Source organism: Onychomys torridus, chromosome 17, assembly GCF_903995425.1.
Source record: "Onychomys torridus chromosome 17, mOncTor1.1, whole genome shotgun sequence".
NCBI classification, from domain to species: Eukaryota; Metazoa; Chordata; class Mammalia; order Rodentia; family Cricetidae; genus Onychomys; species Onychomys torridus.
In genome coordinates, this window is record NC_050459.1 from 25,049,125 (window position 1) to 25,068,850 (window position 19,726).

The window sequence follows — 19,726 nt, forward strand, 5'->3', positions numbered from 1 at the left end:
TATTCCAATTTTTTTGTATTTGTTGAGGTTTGCTTTGTGACCAAGCATGTGGACAATTTTGGAGAAGCTTTCATAAGGTGCTCTAAAGAAGGTATACCCTTTTGTGTTTAGATGACATGTTCTATAGATGACTGTTACTCCCCTATTTCTCTGTTAAGTTTCTATCAGGCAGATCTATCTAGTGGTAAAAGTGGGGTATTGAAGTCTCCCACTATTAGTGTATGGACTTTGATGTGTGGTTTAAGTTTTAGTAATGTTTCTTTTACAAATGTAGGTGCCTTTGTATTTGGAAAATAAATGTTCAGAATTGAGACTTCATCTTGATAAATTTTTCCTGTGATGAATATGAAATGTTCTTCTCCATCTCTTTTGATTAATTTTAGTTTGAAGTCTATTTTGTTAGATGTTAGGATAGCTACACTAGCTTGGTCCTTAGGTCCATTTGATTGAAACATCTCTCCCCAACCCTTTACTCTTAGGTAATGTCTGTCTTTGAAGTTGAGATGTGTTTCTTGTATGCAGCAGAAGGATGGATCCTGTTTTTGTACCCATTCTGTTAGCCTGTGACTTTTCATAGGCAAATTGACTCCATTAATATTGAGATATTAATGACCAATGATTGTTAATTCTTGCTATTTTTGGTTTTGTTGGTGGTAGTGTTAGTGTGTGTGTGTGTTTCCCTTCTTTGGGATTTGCTGGTGTGAGGTTATCTATTGCCTATGTTTTAGTGGTTGCAGCTAACTTTCTTGGATTGGAGTTTTCCTTCTAGCACTTTCTATAGGGCTGGATTTGTGGATGTGTAATGGTTTAAATCTGGTTTTGTCATGGACTATCTTGTGATCATGTAGAAGCTTCAGGCTATTGATCTACCTCACCATAAAATGAAGTCCTGGGTAAGAAAAGCTACCATTGGAGCCACACACCCTTCCTGCATGAATTGGGAAGAAGAGGCAAGGCCCTGATTTCCCAACTGAACTACCCAGTTCCTTAGCCCCTAAGCCCCTGGGGCACAATCCATGAGGTAGATCAATTCACAATTTTATGAGGTACCACCCTATTGATTTCCATAGAGGCTGTACATGTTTGCACTCCCACAAGTGATGGAGGAGTGTTCCCCTTGCTCCACATCCTCTCTAGCATGAGCTATTGATCTTAACTTTTCTGATCTTAAGATGGAATCTCAGAGTGATTTTGATTTGCATTTCCCTAATTGCTAAGAATTTGTACATTTCTTTGTTTCTTGGCCATTTGAGATTCCCCTGTTCAGATCTGTACCCCATTTTTAAATTGGATTATTTGGTTTGTTGATGTCTAGATTCTTGAATTCTTTATATATTTGGAGATCATCCCCTTTGTCCAATGTGGGGTTGGTGAAGATCTTTTCCCATTTTGTAGGCTGCAATTTTGTCCTATTGAGAGTGTACTATTTACAGATGCTATTCAGTTTCAAAAGGTACCATTTATTAACTGTTGATCTTAGTGCTCATGCTATTGGTGTTCTTTTCAGGAAGTGATTTCCTATGCCAATGAGTTCATGGCTATTCCCTAATTTTTCTTCTATCAGGTTCACTGTGTCTGGTCTTATGTTGAGGTCTTTTTACTAAAAACGTATTTCAATCACAAAAAAAAGTTTCAGGCTATTAAGGTCAGGATAGCCTCCTTATGTTCTAGGCAAACCTAGAAACTGATTATTATGATTTGATTCCAATGTCATTCTTCTACTAGAGAAGATGTGCTGTCAAATAAAAGGAGTGTTTGTTCCCTTTTGCCAATATATTCTTACTGTAAATTAGTAAATTTCTATTATGTCTAACACATCAATATCTCTTGAACTTTCTATCCCAAGTTCTTCAGCATGGCTGAGTTTGGTTATCCTTGAGAGACCCAAATCAGGTTCCTGGGTTTGAGCAGCTAGGACAAGAGCTTGACCATGGAGGTTCCAGCAAGTTCACAGCCATCTGGAAGGACCCTCAGGAGCCTATTTAATGGCATTGATTAATTAGCTGACAGGAATAGTCCTATGTGATATCACAATGGTCCTTTTTTTGGAAATGGAAGATTCAGTAAATTTTAGTCAGCACTGAAGAAAAATAGATGAAATTTCAAATTCAAGTTGGAATTACAGAAATCCTTTCTTTCTTGTATTTACTGAAAGAGAAGCATAAAATAGTGTGTTAAGAGTACATGTTCTATCCCAGGCAGTGGTGGTGCACTTCTTTAATCCCAGCACTTAGGAGGAAGAGGCAGGCGGATGTCTATAAATTTGAGGTCAGCCTGGTCTACAAAGTGAGTTCCAGGACAGCCAGAGCTGTTACACAGAGAAACCATGTCTTTAAAAAAAGAAAAGAGAGAGAGAGAGAGAGAGAGAGAGAGAGAGAATTCTGAGGTTAGATTGTATAGGTTCAAATCCAGCTCTGGCATTTACTTGCTCTGTGACTTGATAAAGTATGCTGATTTTTTTTTATCTCTTCAGTAAAATTAAGATCATACTACTATTCATTTCACAGAGTTAAGTGATTTACTATTTTAAAACACTTAAGTTAGCAATTCCAATTTAAAAATCAAAATAACTCTGGTCATAGGACTTGGACAAATCAAGCTGAAACTGACCTGGAAACCCCCTCCTTGCTGGCTAGTTTTCCTAGGGCTGGGAAGTGCTATGCAGGTTACTGGGGAAGGGGATAGAAATCAACAGTCTTCCCTAGCTGTGAGGCCTCAACTCTCTATGACTACCATAGTATGATATTCTCAATGGTGCTATATTGGTATGGATGTTAGGAGGGTAACCAACAGTGTTTCAGGTTGGATTTAAGGTGCACTCCCTGAGAGAACTCATAACTAGTATTATAAAACTGGCTAAGAACTTGTTGGCTAGGGGGCAGGGGCATATGCCCTAGGCATATGTTGTTGTTTTGCTTTGTTTTTTGCTAAATGAACTTAATATCTAAATGCCTTCTGAATACTTACTCTTATACATATAAGTTAGTACACTCTCACTCCTCATCAGAAAAACTTCTTAGTACAGATGGTTGCCAGGGCATCAGTCAACACACAGACTCACAACAGGTCAAAGTGCAGAGGATAACTGTCTGTGAAATGTTTAACCATAAGTGGGACACACATATCACACCACCTCCTCCCAAGGCTCAGACCACATTGTGGAAGAAGAGGTACAAAACCTGTAATATCCAGAGGTTAAAGAAGGCTGGGGTGACACAGAATCTTCTGGATATTACAAGGGTGGTGCACTCATGAACACTCTGCAGTTGTGGCTGTCTGTACAAGACCTGAACAGAATCAAGCTGGTCCATATTCCAGCAAGGGCAAAGAGGGGCTCTGGAGACCCCATTCCTAGCTGAGAGCTATTGGTTGTTGATTGGAGAGGAAAAGTCCATTTTCTTCAAGTGTGTCCTCTCCTAGGCTTCCTTTGCTCCATTGGATGGCCTGACTCCTAAGAGCATACATATATCAGTAATTGGACTGTATAGATTATTAAAGGGAAAAAAAGAAGATATGAAGTTGGGAGGGGGTGCTAGGAAGGTCTGAGAGACATTGGAGGGGGAAAGGGGGCTGGTTTAATCAAAATGCACCATATTTATGTATGAAGTTCATAAAGACTAGATAAATAAACAGAAGTACTTAGTGATCCCAATGGGGCCGGGTAGCTATGGTTCTCACAAGTTGCTAGTAGGACTGTTGAACAAAGCGACCACTTTGGAAAATACACTGGTAGCTTTTGAAAAGTTAAACACACACTAACCAGCAATCTCATCACAACATAATTGGCCCTTGAGAAATGAAAACATATGTCTACGTTTAAAAAAAAAAAAAAGAAGAAGAAGAAGAAGAAAAGAAAAAAAACCTGCTACTTTATTCATCATTGCCCTAAACTGGAGGTAAACCAAATGCCCTTCAGTTGGTGAATGGATAAACAAACTGTAGTAGATCCATATCATTGAAAAGTGTTTGTTCGGCACTAAAAAGCAGCAAACTATTGACAGACTCAGCAACACAGATGAATCTCAAATGCATTGTGCTGAAGAAAAGCAGCCAGATGCTAACAGCTTTATACTGCACAATTGCAGCTATATGACTTCTGGGAAAGGTGCAGCCCAAGAAAGGCCACTCAGTATGGCCACAGGCTGGAGCACAGATGGTCCCTGTGCACAAGCATGAGAAAATGGGGGCCCTGTGAGATACTCTAAGCCTTGATTGTGGTGGTACGACACGGGTATGAGTTTTTAAAAATCCATACACCTCTACATAAAGTGAAAGAGAAGAAGAAATTAATGAATCGAGAATGGGAAGAAGGACTTAGGTGGAGAGTGGGAAGTAAAGGAGGAGAAGAAGGGGGGGAAAGGGATGGAGGAAAACAATGCCTGGTATACAGTTGGCACTATGCAAACCAATAAAAACCTAATATCTTATATTTGAAAGTTTCATGTAATCCCCAAATAATGTTGTATAACAAATATTGGCAGGATTATTAATTTATAATTGTGGATTCTAGGTTTAATGATTACAGATGTAATTCATATTCTTTATTGGGGAAAAAAAAAACAGAAGATCCAGGTAAAAGAAAAAAGACACAACTTAATTCTGTGTCTGAATATAACCACAGGTGAAATTAATTAATAGCCTGCCAAGTGTTTTGCACTTTAAACTTTTTTTTTTTTTTGGCATGGAAAATGGTTTCATCCCTTGCTTTTTGTCTTGAAACTACTTTTCCCTTAGCAATCCATTTTTACAGAGATGGATAGGCATCATCACTTTTGACAGGTACTAATTTGTGCCGCCAGGTCTCTGTTGCTGAACACTTAATTTGGTTCCAATTTTTTGGTAGGATGAGCCAGGCAGCGTTGAATGTCCTTGGTACACTTATCTTTGTGCATACAACATTATTTCTTTGTAGCAAATGCCTAGAATGAGAATTACTATATTGACAAAAATGTACATTAAATGGTGTTTCATTCTGATTGCCAAATTGCTCTCTGGAAGATTACATAATTTACTGACAGCAGCTGTGAACAGAGCTGGGGCTGTGTCAGGTGGCCCTTTTCCTTCAAAACCTAACAAGCCTTTATCCTTAATAATGCTGTATATTATAAATGTTGCTTTTTAAATTAAAAGATTACTAAATCAACTTTAAAAACCACAAAAATGTGCTGAATTTTTATTGGGGATGAAGTGTTATAAACATAACTAGGATGGTAAGTTATCTAAGCATTTAAAGTTAAGTATTGATTAACTACCTTTGCGTTTCTTCTCCACTATCTTTGGCTGGCTACTTTTACCAGAGAGTTTGGGGAGAAGCAACTTCATTTTGTATGTAAGAATATTCCCTAGGGAGGAAAAATAGTGATATTCAAAAAGAATGTTTCCAGAACATTCTCTGTGACACTTTGAAATCTTGGTTTGTTGCTTGGCATATTTATAAGCACAATGCTGTCATTGTTAGTTTTTGTCAATTTGACAGAAATCTGGATGTATCTTGGAAGAGAGACTCCCAACTGAGGAATGGCCTCCATTTGATGGGCCTGTAGACATGTCTTTGAGGCATTGTCTCTATTGCTAATTGATGTAGAAGGGCCTAACCCACTGTGGGACTTACCAACTCTGGGCAGGGAGGCCTGGATAGTTTTAGAAAGATAGCTAAGCAATCTGGGGTGGTTGGTGTGGGGAAGGTGGCAATGAGTAGGGTTCCTCTACCAACCCTGCTTCAGTTTCTGCTCTGCTTCCAGTTCCAGTAAGTTATAGTTCCATGAGGAGCTATAAAATGGAAGATGAAATAAACCCATTCTTCTCTGAGTTACTTTTGGTCATGGTGATAAATCACAGCAACAGAAAGCAAACAAAGAAGGCAGCCTTTCTAGGAAGTGATCTGAGAAACTGCCATACTGATTCCCAAAGTGGCTATACAAGTTTGCACTCCCACCAACAGTGGAGAAGTGTTCCCCTTGCTCCACATCCTCTCCAATATGATCAATCTACCTCAAGACCCAGTGATACCACTCTTGGTAATATACCCAAGGAATGCTCAATCATACCACAAGGACACATGCTCTATTACGTTCTTAGCAGCATTATTCATAATAGCCAGAACCTGGAAACAACCTAGATGCCCCTCAACCAAAAAATGAATAAAGAAAATGTGGTACATATACAAAATGGAGTACTATACAACAGTTAAAAACTTACATCATGAAATTTGCAGGCAAATGGATGGAACTAGAAAATATCACCTTGAGTGAGATAACCCAGACTCAGAAAGAAAAACATGGTTTGTACTCACTCATAAGTGGATACTAGATGTAAAGCAAAGGATAACCAGACTACAATCCACAGCTCCAGAGAAGCTAGGTAGCAAGGCGGACCCATTAGACTAAGAGGGACCCATTAGACTGGCCATCATTAGGAAGACAGATGACTGCAAATGCTGGAGAGGATGTAGGTAGGAGTCTTTATTTGCTGCTGGCAGGAAGACAAACTTATATGGCCTCTATGGAAATCAGCATAGAGCTTCCTCAATAAATAAACAAACAAACAAATAAATAAATAAACCTCAAAATAAAACTTCTACATAACCAAGTACTGAATGTCCCTGAAGATTTCTGAGTAGACCTAGCACAGGGATGCTGCACATCAGTGTTTAGTGCTTGTTTTAGTTACTTTTCCATTCCTGTTACAAAACACCATGACCAAGGCAACTTATAAAAGAAGGATTTTAGCCAGACTCATGGCTTAAAAAGGTTAAGGGTCCATCATGATAAGGTAGTTGGGAAACAAGCAGCAAGTATGTTGGTTGGAACAGCAGAGAGCTCACATCTTGACCCTCAAGCACAGGCAACAGCACACTAGGAATAGTGGGAATCTTTTGAAACCTCAAAGCCTGCCCCCCAGTAACACACCTCTTCCAACAAAGCCACACCTCCTAACCTTTCCCAAACAGTTCTACCCACTGGGGACCAGGTATTTGATCACATGAGTATATGGAGAAGAAGAGCATTTCATTCAAATCACTACCATGTTACACTGTTCACAAGAATGGAACCAGCCTAGAAGAGATTCCTTGGTAGATGGATAGAGGAGGAAAACACGGTGCTTTGCAGATATGAAGAAAAGTGAAATGAGACCTGCAAGAAAGTAGGTGGAACTAGAATTCATTGTATTGAGAAATAAATCAAACTCCAAAAAGTACAGTACAGGCTATATTTTCTCATATGTAGAACATAGATTTAAATTGTGTGCATGAGTGTGTGTGCGTGTGTGTGTGTGTGTGTGTGTGTGTGTGTGTGTGTGTAGTGTGTGTGTTAGGAAGAGATATTAAGAGACACATTAAGAGATAAGGAAATGCATATGACATTAAAGCCTAAAAGACTATTGGGGTGGGGGTGAAGAGGTCCAGCAAGAAGGAGGCAGAAAAATGAGGGTGCTCAGTAGAGAAGAGGTTGAATAAAAACAAAATTCAATGGCATATGTGTGTGAAATGTCAGAATGGAAATTATTACTTTTCACATTAATTTAAGATATTACTTAGAGAAAAGAAAATGGCTTGTATATCTGTCCCACTGGGCAGGCCCTGAACCAGAAGCCTGCTGAAATAGTTTCTACCTATTAGGTGAAAAAAATAAAAATAAAAACTTTCTGATTCAGTTGGATCAAGTGATTTGGCATGCCAATGAAGAAGCACCATTCTGGCCCTCCACAATTCCCTTGAAGCTAATATATTGTTTTATTCTTTATTTGTAGATAGATAGATAGATAGATACTATATATACAAATTATTTGTGTTATATATGTGATATTATTTATACACATATTATCTTCAGGGAAATTGTATCACACACACACACACACACACACACACACACACACACACACACACACATATAAGCCCAAAAGACTTATACTACTTTCTGCAAGAAGTAGCATTGAGACAGTCTCATCCTATACCCCAGGCTGGTCTTGAACTCACTGTGTTTCTCAGGCTGTTTTCAAACTCACCTTAATCCTCCTGCCTCAGCTTCCTGAGTGCTGAGATTACAAGCATATACCACCAATCAAGCCAAGAGACATATATATTTAATTTTCATACTACAGTCACTTAACAAATCCTATTATGTGTCTTCAAGTCATCTGTAAATTCATTTAAAGCAAGTCTTATCAAGGTCTGAGAGTCAATTTCATGTTCAATGGCTCCAAAGATCAGAACTAGTAAATGATAGTGAACGCGTGCAGTTCATTCAGTAAGAAAAACAGGGTCATTCCAGAAACTCAACCATTTTTAAAGACAAAATTACTCCAGTAACAAATATTTCTGGGCAAAAGCTATCCTGTGGGCTTCTAAGAATATACTGCTTGAAAGAACTTGAATTATTTCTCTTAAAATCTCAACTTTCCAATTAATTAGACTCAAATTCATCTTATATTAATATAATTCAGAGGATTTATTTTATTTGTTAATTATTCCCACTGAGATGTAAACAGTAACAGCCTGATAAAAATGCTTGTGAATGAATCCATTAATTATATACCACAGTTACGATTGCTTTCCAACGAGAATGTTAACATCCACCCATGTGTTGGGCCTTGTGTGAGGCCTTGGGAAATCATAATATGTTCTTGTAAAGAATGCTTCATTGTCATGGAAAGTGGGGTGCCTTCCCTCTGTTGTACAAAGTGGATTGACTCATACTTGTCCATGGTAAAAAGACTGTAATGAAACAGGACTGAGGATTTGCCCTCCCTGGCTGCTCACTATACGCTTGTTCAGTCGGAAATCAATGAGTTAAAATTGCTGTTTTGCAAATGATGGTATTGGTAGGACATGAATTAAACTGGGAACAAGTGAGTGGGCCAGGTCTTGAATAACAAGACAGAAAAAGTGGGGGGGGGGGCCGGTTAAATCTTTAAGAGCTACTGTGAGTTAGATGGAGGAGGGAAGACCTATGAAAAACTAAAAACAAATGCTTGTTCATCCATCCACCATGCTTCATTCCCCCATAGAGTGGCTTACTATTGGGGGAGTCTTAATCAATTCTACAGACTTAAGGGGATAAAGGAGGAAGACCCAGAGTCAGGAAACCCTGGCACTGAGTCAGAGTGAATGAAAAATGTTCTTCATGTCCCTCCTTGCATTAGCTAGCTTTCTGTCACTACCACAAAATACAGAGGAAGGTTTATTTTGCCTCAGAGGTTGCTGTTCATGGTCACTTAGCTCTATTAGTGTTTGTTTCTGATAGCACAGTGATTCATAGTATGAATGTACAGCAGAGAGGACTGTTCACCCATTGGTTTCCAGGACAGAGGGAGAGATTGCAATCTCAAACCCCCTGTCTCTTTCAAGGGCACACCCATATGGTCTGACTTCCTCCCATTATGCCCTACTTCTTCAAATCAAAGCTAGAGATAAAACTTTTAACACTTGTACTTTTAGGAATATTTAAGAGCCAACCCATAATAGTGTCTAGCTATGAGTTTCCTAAATCCAAGTCTCTGGAGTGGGGAAAGGGGGATTCATACTCACATCTTCCAGTACATGAAGGTCTAATCCAAGCCTTCCATTTTCGTTGTAATGCTTCTCTTCAGGGTATGTAGTCACAGGGTGGGTTAACATTTAGGAAGTCTGGGAGTTCCCTAATTTAGGCTTCTCATTTCACAGAGTTCTGTGTAATTGCCCTCCCAAAAGACCTTAAGGACTTGAGGATTTCTGGAGCCCTGCTATGGAGACAGGCCTTTCTGAACATTTCCTGGATCTCTCCTGTCTATGATGGATCTGTCTTCCAGGAAGTTGATGGCACTCTTTTCTGCAGGTGATGTCTCTTTTTTGCAGTGACATCTGTGTCCACTCATCTTTTTTGGCCTTACCCACTCTCAGGAGTGGATGGGGGTAGAGCGGGAGGGAGGTGAGGAGGCGAGAGAAGGGGAGGGAGGGGGAACTGGGGGTGGTATATAAAATGGAAAAAAAATTAACAATAAATATATTTTTTTAAATTTATGAATTGTAAGCTAAAGATCATATATATTGATTCATCCTTAAAATTAGTTCAAGGTAGAATAACCTAGCTAGTTTCATACAATTTCTAGTTGCAAAATAATAGCAGTTTTCTACATCTGTATGTAATGTGAACTGTTAATAAAATTACACTGTAATTACTATGTGGGGCCAAAGTAATTGCATACTATTGTCCTACAGGTACCTGGTTTTTGCATCTGATTTATGAACTGTAGTATGAATTACTTGGTAATTAATAGTAGGTGTCCTGGTATTGTTTGTTTGTTTGTTTGTTTGTTTGTTTGTTTGTTTTTGGTTTTTCAAGACAGGGTTTCTCTGTGTAGCTTTGTGCCTTTCCTGGAACTCGCTTAGCCCAGGCTGGCCTCGAACTCACAGAAATCCACCTGCCTCTGCCTCCTGAGTGCTGGGATTACAGGTGTGCGCCACCACTGCCTGGTACAATTTAGTTATTATTCATTAGTTTACTTAAAACATGACATTCACAAAGATTAGTGTGTTTCAACAGACAGGCAAGTTTGACTCGTGTTTTTGGTGACTTTAAAATCGGGTATGAAGCTACTTGGTAACATTAACCACATCAGTGTTCTAATACAGCTCTTGTCAAAATTCCAATATTTAGTAAACACGCACTCACTTTCTGTTTACTTCTGCAAATGACTTTGGGATCCACATTTGTTCTTAGCAAGATTATAAGAATGGGTGCTACTTAACTACAAAACCAATGAACACTAATAACCCCTCTAAGCACCACCCTAAAAGTTTTCACACCATTTGCAAGCTTTCTCACACACTGTAGCTACCTGGGAAGTTTTATATACTGGTGTTCCAAGACTCTTACCCCTTTGACCTTGGTGGAAGTAAGAAAGCACTGAAAACTTTAAAACAGCCCCCAAGTAGCCTCCAGGACTCCCCAGGTGATCACACCCTAGCTTTGAGACACTATTAGAAACAAGATTTAAATGTAATTGAATATTTGAAATTTTGAAAGCACTAAAGTTAACTTCAGCTGGCACACTCGCACAATGTGTTTAAAGAATTTTAACACTGATGGTAGTGATGTTTCAGTGACTTGTTCTCCCTGGATGACTATCTCCCAGCTTGTATCTTAACTGAGTTTTTTTTTTTAGTTTAGTTTTTATCCAAGAAAACACGTACATACTTCTAAAATGTCAAATAGTGCCCCGGGGTTTATGGTAGAAATGAATAGTTCCCTGTTCTGCTTTGCCTCATGCCAATATTACAATCTTTGAGATAATATTAACTCTTCCAACTGTTTCAAATAATATGCCTAAATGGTCATCTTGGCTTTGAAATTTGATACCCTATCATTTAGTTCCCCATCCATCAAACTCATTCTCCACTCAAACAGCCATCCACCCCTAACCCTAAACAAACCACACATGGGTTGAATTAACAGTTAATAGTTACATGATTGTGATACTAAGTATACCTGACAGCTGGACTTGTGCTGAAATTCTGTTTATAACTGTCTCATGAGAGAAATATTTGTTCAATATTGTGTCTGTTAGTAATTCCTCCCCCAAGTCATCCAACTTAAAAAGAAAGCAACTTCAGAAATGAAAAGGTTTGCTCAGTAGTGGAGTGCTTGCCTGGCATGTGCTAGACACTGGGTTTGATCCCGAGCACTGCAAAAATAAATAAGTAAAAAATAAAACAAAACTTGAGCCTTTATGTAACTATATGTATTATTAAAATATTTTACCCTCACTCCAATCCTGCATGATAGCACTATTATTTCTCTTTAGTTTGGGAAAAGAAAAAAAAAAAAAAAAGCTGAGTTGACTAATGAAGTTGCATGGTTAGGAACTGCTGAGGATGGAAACTCAGACACTGTGGCTGAGTTTTTTTTTTCTTTTTTTTTTGGATGAGTTCTTAAACATCACCCAGTGGAAGCAAATGTGCACTGGCCCGTCACATCTTCTTGCCCTGTCTTGCACTGCCCCAGTCTGGTGCCCTTGCTTTTTTGCATAATCTGTCATTATCTATGTGGGACTTGACTTCTCCCTCCTCACAGGAATTCACCTCAGTCATCTCTTTCATGTCCCTTCTCTCCTGAACATCACTCCCTTGTAGCAGGCTTTCTTTTGGGCCACCACTCAGCTCCCAAATCATGACACTGAGACTTATTAGTTATGATTGCTCGGCCTTAGCTTATGCTCGTCCCAGTAGCTGTTATAACATAATTTAATTTAATCTGTTTGTCTTCATCTATGTTTTGCCTTGTGCTTTTTAACTTTCATTCTGTATGTCCTACACCCTGCTTGCTCTAGATGGCTGGCTGACTGACCAAGCCCAGATGTCTCCCTCTCTTTCTCTCCCCTTCTCCTTCTTTTCTCCTCTCCCAAGCCTAGATTCCTCCTCCTACTTATTCTCTCTGCTTGTCCACCCCACCTATCCCTCTACTGCTAGCTATTATCCATTCAGCTTTTTATTAGACCAGGCTTAGACAGGCAAGGTAAAACAGCAACACATCTTTACCTAGTTAAACAAATACAGCATAAACAAAAGTAACACATCTTTACCTAGATAAACAATTATTCTGCAACACAAACAAATGCAACACATCTTTACATAGTTAAACTAATATTCCACAACACACTTGTTCTGTTTGAGAGCATGAATCAAATCCCTTCCCTAGCACATGAATCAGAGATAAAATCAGATCTGCATGTATGATAACTGTCCTTGGTTTGCACATTGGATTAAGGCTTGACTATATGTTTCTCCCTTTTGCAGCTGTAATAAATTACCACAGAACTGATGCCTTGAAATGTAAATTTATCTAACACCACAAGAGATCAGAAATACAACTAAGCAGACAGGGAACTTTGCTATTGGATGACCCAGAAAAAAAAATCCATTTTCTCCCCCATTCCATCTTCTAGAAATCAGGTAGTTTCTATGGCCTCTTTCTATGACCTTTGGTTTACAGCTTCTGCTTACTGCTCTTCTCTATTTTCACACAGCCCTTTATATTCACTCACTCACTTGCCTCCTTCCAGAAGGGCCTATGTGACTACATTGGACCCACATGGATAATTCAGGCTAACTGTCTCCTTGAAGATCCTTAATTGCATTTGAAAATTTCTTCTTGCTGTCTATGGTAACAGTCACAGATTAGAATGAGTCTCTTAGAGAGAACCTACAGGAACTACATGTGGACTTTAATTTGGAAACAATTCACCTCAGGATTTTGAAGACACTGATCCATGCTCTTTGTGCAATTCTATGAGGCTCTAGAATAGCAGAGTCAACCCGAGGGTCTCAACTCCTTTGGGAGTTACATATTAGATATCATGCATAGCAGATAGTTACATTAGCATTCATAACTAGAAAAGTTAGTTATAAAGTAGCAGTGAAATAATTTTATGGCTGGAGGGGTCACCATAACATGGGAAACTATATTAAAGCTCCACAGCACTAGGAAGGTTGAGGACCACAGCTCTAGAAGAACTCAAGTCCAACAGAGATCCTGGTCTTGTAAGTGTGACCCAGTTTTTCATCTCAAAGAAACATTTAGGAACTTCTCCTTCTACCTTCAAACCATGGTGAAGGCCTTTGTGTCTGTTGGCATTAACTGAATATGTGTACTTAGTGATATATCTTTATATACCAAGGCTTCTACCTGATTCTTTCCTGTTGCTTTTCTGATACTGCTAATTGGCAGGCTTTATAGTTGGTTTTTTTTATCATCTTTGCTCCTGATAAGGCTATTGTATTGTTTCAGGGGTACAATTGTCTGCTTTCTGAGAATGTAGAGCTCAGTTATTTTGTGTTTTATTTTGATTCTAAATTTTCTCTTGCTCAGTGCATTGTTTCTGATCTTCAAATTTACTTCCATTCATGGTAGTTGACTTGTGTGCCTGCCTTATGTTTGGGGCTTTTCTTAATTGTGCAGGGATCCTCAGATAAATGGAATGTTTAGAATTGAGCCACTAAAAAGCTATACAGAAAGTCTGTGTGGAGGTAGACTGACAATAAGTGTATTCCATTACCATATGTTATGACCTTTCCAACACCTGTGTGGGAGTCTACCCGAGTCCAGCTCTAACCTGCTCCTTTCAAAAGAACCCACCTTTCAAAGGGTTCTTGAGTGGAAGAGAGAGGAATGAGGAAATATTAGGTAGAAAGATAAACCTAGATGGCAAGGAGAAAGACAGAGACACAGAATAGCTTTGGGAGGGCCCTCGTTCAATACCCAGCTGCCCAGAGCTTTATTTAAAAGGGCTTTTTATAATATGCCAAGGGGAGAAGCAAAAGAACTCCCCCTTGCAAGATCAAGACACACCATTCAGCCAAGTATAGACTCTTCCAAACACCTGGTAAAAACACCCATGTCCAAATCATCTCCTTATGCAGCCCTGCTGGGCAAAGCAACTCAGATTCTCTGACCTTGAGTAAGGTCTCACTAGGAAGTCTCTGTGGGCCACCACACACAGGGACACCCAAACATGAGCTTTTAAGGATTTTTCCCATAATCTAACTTCAATGAGGAGAACATCCATTCTGCCCCTCCAGAGTAAGGAAGCTTTCTCTGGCTATAAGCAATGGCAGAACTGTGAGACAGAGAAACGGACACCAGGAGCTGGTGTATCCTGCCATTTTAGTGCTTAACCCTTAGTTCATTGTCCTGTCATTAGTAAGGCAATTATCCTGCTCACCACCACATCAGAAGCCAGCAAATGCCAGGTGCCATTTCTGTAAAGAAACACACTTTCAGCAAGGACTTAAAAATCCTTCACAGGCTTCCCATCACTCTTGTTTCCAGCTTCACCCTTCATCTTTGCTTTCAGAGCCACCTGAGACTTGGATCCCCTAGGCTTCCTGTGGCTCTTACAGCAGGAATCATCTACCCATTGTCTTAGCTCTCTCCAGGTTCTTCATGTCCAGTTTCTTTGCTCCATAACTCAGTGTTTACATCTTGACAGTGTTGCCGGGTTAAGTTTATTTCTTCTCTCATATTAGTTTTATCCATATGGATTTAAATCATCCTCCCCCAGAAGCAGCGCTACCCAAGGTGGGAACAGATGTTGTTCCATTTGCCGTGTTTAACAGAAATTCCAATGCATCCATCCAGGTCCTGGCAAGAAGCATATAGTACATTCAAGCAGGATAACTGAAGCAATTGTAATGAAGAGTCTGTTCAGAAAGCTCTGCACAAGGATGAAATAACACCCAGGCTAATGGCAGTATGGAGCCATTACTACTCCTAAGAGTAATGAACAGAAAAGAACCCACTGAAAACATTTCATGGAAAAAGCTTTTGGACAGAACACATGACCCTATAGTATCTTATCTCAATAGCATCAATATTTCACTTCTTCCTATGTCTAACCTCCCCATGATACAGTTTTATTATGTTTCATTGAAAGCTTGAATCTATGTTGGCTACTTTCTCCATCTTAAGAATAACTGTGTCTTGTACTAGACAATTGAAATATAGCAGACATGAGGATGGAGCTACCACGTTCCTCCTGAACACTTGCTCAGACTCCATGAGACTAACTCTGAGTTAGCAGCTTGCTGGACATCAAAAGACATCTTCCTTGTTGCCTCAGCTAACAACCAGCCAACAGCAAGATTTGAAGAGAAATCATCCTTAACCAGCCAGTCACCCAGCCAACCTACACACTTGCTGAAGCTTCAGAAGTGACAACTAGCAAGACTCAAAGCAGAAGAGCAAATTAACTGAACCCTGCAAAGGTATGAGGTAAAACAATTATCCTTCAACCACTCAACCTGTAAATGCTTGTTGTGCGGCAGTAGCTGACTGGTGTAAGTTTTTGTTTGGGGTTTTGTTGTTGTTGTTTTGAGGGGGTTTTGGGGGGGTATTTTTGTTTTGTTTTATTTTGTTTTTGTGGGTTTTGGGGGGTTTTTTGTTTTTGTTTTTTTGTTTGTTTGGGTTTTTTGGGGTTTTTTTTTTTTTTTTGGGTTTTTTTTTTTTTTTGCTTTTTTCCAGATAGGGTTTCTCTGTGTAGTTTTGGTGCCTGTCCTGGATCTCGCTCTGTAGACCAGGCTAGCCTCAAACTCACAGAGACATGCCTGGCTCTGCTGCCCAAGTGCTAGGATTAAAGGCATGTGCCACCACCACCCAGCTTGGTTTTTAATCAAGGAACAGAGCCAAATGTAGTGATAAATCAAGAAAGAAAGTAACCTAACTTTACTTTCCTCTCCCTTCCTGTCCTCTTATAGTGTTTCCTGTTCCTCTACTTCACTCTCAAGCTGAAACAAAAGACAATCCATTGAATGTTGCCCCTGTCAGTGGTCTTCCCAGTACTCAGTTAATAGATGAACCTTGGTAAGGAAAACACAAATTGAAGCCATCCACCATGCATATATGTCTACTTTCCAATTCTGAGAATTTCTGGAGATTTGAGCCAAATACCTGCAGTTATATGGAATACAGAAGAAAAGACCAGAAAGTTGACTTGGGAATGAAGGAATATTGACCAACAATAGTAAAAAATTGTTGAAAGACTTAGTAGTTAGCTTTCTCGGTGCTACAAGAATATCAACAATAACAACTTAAGGAAGGTTTTACCTCACAGCTTCAGATCATCCCACATCAGGACCAACCAGCTCTTATGATTCTAAAACAATGAAAAGTCAGAAATCATAGTAGCCAGAGAATATGAAAGGGAAGATTGCTTACCTCACAGTGGACAGGAATTACAGCTAACCGGTAATAGGAAAGGAGCCAGACCAAGACACATCCCCCAGGACATGCCTCTAGTGACCTGCTTTCTCCAACCCTGCACTATCTTCCACAGTTCTATCACACTTTGAATCTTTTCAAACTTAGAATTCATGGTGAATTTGATGGGTTAAGACTTTTATTAGTCCAGAGCCCTCATAACCTAATTATCTCTGGGGACACCATCATGGACATACCCACATACTCAATGGAGTACTTCACTAATAGAAGTACCAGAGGTACTTCTCCATCCAATCAAGATGATCGTTATGACTACCCCACAGAAAGATGGTGTTATCCCAAGTACAGTAATACTCATGTGAGTTTCTCATACAGGCTCAAGCCAAAGTTAGCACCTTATAATGTCTTCTCAACACACATGAATGACCAGTGTTAGACATATGCCCAAGTTCAAAGAAGGTCCAAATTGTTAAAATATTATCATGGGCCTCAATTTGGCAGATAAGTAAATAATCTAAACAAAATTCAAATAAGCAGAATTGTATTATACTTGGCATTTAAAGACAGAAATCACATGGTAATGTTAGTTTAGATTTTTAAGTGGCTAAAAACAATAGAAAGTAAAATAGCAGGAATTAAATGTAATTTTCATTCATACACAAATATATGAAAGCTAGATGTAGGCAATTCAGAGCCACAAAGACCACTCCACCCAGGTTTCATTGTAATGTTTTGTTTATCATGTGTTCTCTATCATAGGCTCATAGAACAACTCAAAAGCCAGTTCTCACATCCACACACTTGCAAGAAGGTTGCTGAGAAAAAAATAGATCTCTTCTCCATTTAACTCACGTGTACTTTTTCTATATACATGCTCCTGTCCAGAACTTAGCAACATGATGGTTCTTAACTCTAGTAATAAGGATGAGTAACAAAAACTTTATTCTATTAGACCACATAACCAATTTAAAAAAAAATAATAATAGAGAACCACCAATAAATAGTCTGCACCTCAGCTTGTATCAGCTAATGTTAATTACTTGGCTAAAACCCAACTTCCAAAGTCATGTTTATAATTAATACCTTGCCCACCTGACAGCCTACATATACCAAGTCACCACTAAAGTATTGACTGATGAGCAGACTAATGACACTGAGGCTGTGAACATCTTAAATTATCAAAGATTCATTTTTCATAATACCCCTAAAGCAAAAAAAGGGCAAGAATGGCTTTAATTTGCCTTGTTTTGATAGGATAATTCAACAAGAAGGACTTTTCTATTTAACCCATTGTACACATAAGAACTAATTTTAGCTGCACATTACAGAACACTGACTTAAACTTTGTAGAAACTGATTTCTCTCACACGTAAAACCTTAGCAATGGATTGTTAGGATGCAGAGATGGTTTTATGAAGACCTGTGATCCCACACACCTGTTGATCAGAAAATGTGCTAGGAATCTGTGTTTTCAGAAGCAACTTCAGTAAGTTGTTCTGGAGCTGTTAATCTGCAGAAAGAAGGGAACAGGGGTGCTGAGCTGCTCCAAAGGTGCCAGGAGAGTAAGATTTATTAATCCATTTTTTTCCCTAGGAGCACAGAAATATCTTTTCCCAGAAGAATTCTAGCATGGCCTTAAGAGATCAAGTACAAACACTGCATTGCCCCTGGGTGCTATTTACCCTCTGTTAAAATACTGGCCTCCAGACCACACTTTAAGAGGCACTACTTTAAAACTAAAAGTACAGTTGTTTAGCCCCAGCTCATTGAAAGGTCTATTGACCAACATCCCCTTCAATGCAGTCTTACTGAGTCCTGCATTTTACGGAGGATATGCTGGGCGGAAGAAGATAGCAAGCTGGAGGTGTACCAAGACAGGAAGCAATCGGGAAGATTGTAATGTAAAACTTATTTTCTGTGCAGAAATGAAGAGTGCTTAAGATAATCGCTTAGAAACCAGACCTCTTGTGTCCCTTGAACCCCCTCCTTTGCGATGGCAGGCATCACTGCACCCCAGGAACATCTGATAGACAAGCAACCACGCCTTTTTCCTTGTCACTCATGCTGTCACCGTTCTCTGGAAAGGAAAAGTCTGCCTAACCTGGTGACTCAAATGGGACATTTGGAAAGGAATATTTTGCTTCACATTGAGTAATTTCTTCCTAAGAAATTATCAGTGTTACAATAGCAAGGTAATTGGGGAAGGATTGAGAAGTATTTGATTAAAACTGCTTCTAATTTTTCATATCTAACAAGAAGAAAGCATCTGCGCCAGAATCATCAAGAGGTTTAGATCTCTGATAGGTATGAAGACAGGGCTGGTACCCTTTAATAAATGTGCTCTCTGTCTCTCTGTCTCTCTGTCTCTCTCTGTCTCTCTCTGTGTCTCTGTCTGTCTTTCTGTCTCTCTGTCTCTGTCTCTCTCTGTCTCTCTCTCTGTCTCTCTCTCTGTCTCTCTCTCTCTCTCTCTCTCTCTCTCTTTCTCTCTCCCTCTGTGTGTGTGTGTGTATGCATGTGTGTGCTAGGATGTTTTTAGTCTATGTTTTATAGAGTATATTCTACCTTAAAAACAGATTTTAACAAATGGAGTATACTCCTGGCTTATTCAAAACAATTCACAGCCTCTTTAACACCAGACACATACTCTTCCTGTTGTGAACAAATGTGAGAAAGGACAGAGGAATGTGAGTAGACATTGTAACCCAGCTCCTTCTCTTCTCAGCTCTTTTGCTGTTGCTCTGCCTCCCTGATGACCCTGTGCCCAGAGCCCTATATAGAGAGTCAGGACTCTATAGATTAGCATTAGATCCTCAGGTGCCTTACTCCAGGTTTCCTCTGTACAGAATGTCCTCGCTTTGGTGAAGAATGCATTGTGATTGAGAAAGAGAACCTCTGGAATAGGGAGATCAGGCTAATTCTCCCAAAAGGCTCTCTTCCCAAAGGAAGAGAAATCCTGAAAAAAAAAATCACAAAGCAGTACTAGGGGGAGAGGTACTCGTGGAGGAGCAGGTGGGCACCTTATTAGATGGTGTCTA